This window comes from Chanodichthys erythropterus, chromosome 18 (genome assembly GCF_024489055.1).
Source record: "Chanodichthys erythropterus isolate Z2021 chromosome 18, ASM2448905v1, whole genome shotgun sequence".
NCBI classification, from domain to species: Eukaryota; Metazoa; Chordata; class Actinopteri; order Cypriniformes; family Xenocyprididae; genus Chanodichthys; species Chanodichthys erythropterus.
In genome coordinates, this window is record NC_090238.1 from 7789109 (window position 1) to 7793432 (window position 4324).

Below are 4324 nucleotides of genomic sequence, written 5' to 3' on the forward strand. Positions count from 1 at the left end.
TCATTAGAGTCCTGACCTGAAGACATCTATATGACAATATTCAGTTACAGTCATAGTGCCACCTGCAGTCAACAGGAAATGACATGTTTTAAACTGTGATTAACTCCTCATAGAGATTTAACCAGATACACATCAAATTTTATCAGTCTAATCTTAAGACCTTAGCAGTGATAAATATCAAAGATCTTGAGTTTTTGCTGTCCGTGGCAGCCTGACAAAGTCTGATGTTTCGCCATGAACGATGAAGCTGTTGTAGCTGAGGCATACTATGTCTGATCTGCTCCAAACTTCACATGTGTGATAAGAGTCCTGGCCTAAAGACATCTCTATGACAATATTCAGTTAGCTATAGCGCCACCTGCTGGCAACAGGAAATGGCATGCTTTACACTGTAATTCACTACCAGATTCACATTTCATTATGCCACGAAGTACCAAACATGCTAGAAACACGTTAAATCATACAGCACTTGGCTGAGTGCTAATTTATGCGATTAACACCACTAAAGAAACAGGAAGTTGTTGTAACTCAGGCGTACAATGTCCAATCTGCTCCAAACTTCACATGTTCAATAAAAGTCCTGGCCTGAAGACATCAACATAGCAATATTCAGTTACGGTCAAAGCGCCATCTGTTGACAGCAGGAAGTGTGGCATTTCGAAATGACTTTCGCATAATTCTCCTGTATTCATTCGCTTACATGCATGATGCCCACTGTTCACTGTTTTCCTAAGGTCAACGGGTCGCGTTGAGCCTGGGTGCGAGGGCCCTTTCATCGCTGCTTGCAGCTTTAATTAATTTATTTTAATTGTATTTTTTTTCTTATCTTTTTTTTTTAAATAGGCAGTATACTGTTAGTATTCCATTGTGAACACAGCATTAGTCCATACTGGTGAGGTTTGACTTTCATGCAGGCCTGTTAACTCATCTGTCATCAGCTCTGCTTTAGTTTAATCCAATTTGATGTCTTCATGTATTGACCTGTTGCGTTTAAACAGATAATACTGATGTCCCATCCCAAAAGCCTTTAATGTGTGCACATTTTTCTGTCAGCACCTTATAAATGTCCCACGGTAAAATCCTCTATGATATTTCAAGGTGTTCGCCATAAGCTCGACGTATTGATGTGTAGATCCTCGTAAATTCGGCCATGTGAAATCCCAGAGCTTTTCTCACAGGAGATGGACAGAGATTTATGGGAGCTGAAGCGATCTGACAGCCTGCTTTTTATTTCATTTTATTATTCACACACTCGCTCACGTCTGCTTACTGAGTTAACGTTCCTCCACTTCAGGGGCCATTACAGAAACATCTTTGATGGTATCCTGTCCTATCTGTTAACATCTATATGTTCTGTTTAGCTTGTCAGATCTTCATTTAAGATTTAAGATGGGACATTTTTATAATATAGACCCAAGTTCTTGGAGACTTGCCATTGATTATGACAGCTTTGTAAAGCTGAAAACCTTTTCATTTACAGCATAATATTTAACATGGTTTCTTTCACACAATGTGCCTAGATCAAAGTTACTTCATATATTAACTTAATATGAGTTACAGCTGTGGCAATTAACACATTGCAGCCGCGGTTCTTAGTTTATAATAAATATTATTTGTTCTATTATAGTTATTATTATTATTATTAGCACTTATAATAATAATGATGATGATGCCTGAGCCTTATCACTTTTATATACAGTAGTAAACAACCATAATGCAAGACACCAATGTATTATTATTATTATTATTATTATTATTATTATTATTATTATTTTTACAAATGTAATATATATGGAGCATTGGTGAATTTTAGCACATTGTATAGAAGTAGTTTTTAGTAAGTTACTGGCCGCATGATTTTACTTTGGCTAAATTTAATTCTAGGCCAACACCACCCTTTACTCTTTGTAGTAAAATCACTGTAACAAGCCTCTTGTGGCTTATTGTTTCATTAAAGCTGCTGCAAGCAATTTTTTTTTCCCAATTGTGGCACTGAAATCTTTTTTTTTTTTTTTTTTTTCAGTCCACCTTTTCAAGCATTAAAGGGATAGTTCACCCAAAAATGAAAATTATTACCATCCTAGGTGTATATGACTTTCTGAAAAGATGAACACAATCAGAGATATATTTAAAAATATCCTTAGTCCTCCAAGGTACTCCAATAAATTGTAATAACTTGCTTCCGGCGGACGATCATACGCAGAATGCGCAAGTCAACTGAGTAATCTGCTGTATGTATGACTCAGGATGTTAGGAGTATTGTAAGCTTAGACGCCTCTCACGGTTCAAACAAATAGGGCTGTGCATCAAATTTAAGTTCCTCCTCTCTTATATCAAAATCCTCTGAAATTTCTCTTTTAAAATGATCGTTTTAGACTTATAATCTGTGACCGGTGATTTGTTTTGCTCTATCCTCTGTTCCTCCACGTTCGCCATTACATTGTGCATCAGGTCAAAGGATACTCTTCTGCGTAAGGTCGTCCACCAGAAGCTAGTTATTAGAATTTATAATGTGTTAAATATGGATATTTTTCTTACAAAAATGTATCCTTTGCTTCAGAAGGCCTTTATTAACCCACTGGAGTCATATGGATTACTTTTTTTTATGGATGGATGGATTATTTTTTACTTAAAAAGCAGTCCCCCATTTACAGCCATTATAAACCTTGGAGGACTAAGGATATTTTTAAAATATATCTCTTATTGTGTTCGTCTGAAAGAAGATAGCCATAGGATTGCTTGAGGGTGAGTAAATCATGGGATAATTTTCATTTTTGGGTGAACTATCCCTTTAAAGTACCTGTTCCCCATACAGCAGTCTGTGTGCTCGCTGTGACCCCGCTGTGACCCTCGGCGCTCTCCGTCAGGTAGAGACGAGTCAAACAGACTCGCGTATGTGAAATCTGGCTGCGGTTCCCTGGCGACACTGCCACACGTGGCCCGTCTTTTATGAGCCTTTTCCGGAGCAGAATCCCACAGGTGCGGCCTGTCACAGCCGATGTGCTTCCACAGGCGGGATACAGGGCTTGTCAGGTCATCGCTGCTTTGAGTTATAGCTCGCTGCCGAAGACAGGACACAAGAGTCTGGTTATCTGTAAAAGCAATGCACCTCCGTCTGATTCTCATTCCAGATCGCTGTGGAAGCGATAGGTGGTCAGTCTCGTGCACAGTACTCGGACTTATAATCGGTAGCTTAATGTTAGTGTTTGGTTTACAGTCAGGCTTTAAATATGCAAAAAATAGATGCATTAAGAAAATATAACAACCTTAGCCATGCCAGCGAGTTTTGCATGTGCAAACAATACTTCTTAAGAAAAAGTAAAAATCTAGTATCTGTGGTTACAATAATTTATAACAAGATCTGATTATAATACATTATAAATATGGGTATAATGCATTATATATACAGGCTTCACAGAACATTAAAGATGTAATGAGCAAATGTGTTTAGTGCTGTAATACAATCTTTACAGGAAGCTCCACTGGAGAATTTAGACTGAAGAAATATTGCTTGTTTATGAATATGAAATCATAAGCACCTGCTTTACATCATGTTTCCCATTCCCAAATTACATTTCTTCTGTAAACCTTTCAACCATTCAAGCGCCAACAAGCAAAGCAGATCCTTTATATCCCAAACCTGAAGCGTTTATGGTTATGAACCGCAAGTAAAACGAAGTAAGAACTGTTATTTAATCTCAATAAAGCATGGCACTGCTCTTCACTGCTGTATTGTGTGTTTGCAGTGTTCAACAACTGTTTATTATTCATACGCTTCTGCCAGATGTATTATATTAACAGACATTCAGACCTGTTTTCTAGCATCCACAGTTCAGCTACACTTTGAGCTTTTACTGTCAAATGCGAATAAACATGAAATTACAGCTGCCATGTTTAATTGGAACATATGCCTTTAAAGGTGCCGTAGAACGTGTTTTCAAAAGATGTAATATAAGTCTAAGGTGTCCTCTGAATGTGTCTGTGAAGTTTCAGCTCAAAATACCCAATAGATTTTTTTTTATTCATTTTTTTTTTTTAACTGCCTATTTTGGGGTATCATTAAATATGCGCCGATTCAGGCTGCGGCCCCTTTAAATTCTCGTGCTCCCCGCCCCCAACCTCACCTTAAACAGCATAAACAATGTTCACACAGCTAATATAACCCTCAAAATGCATCTTTACAAAGTGTTCGTCATGCAGCATGTCTAATCGCGTAAGTATGGTATTTATTTGGATGTTCAACGCTATCTCACGACCAGTTCGTACTTATTCTACGAGGTGGCTATTTCGTATAAATTCATACGACCTCACTCGTGCGAATTCG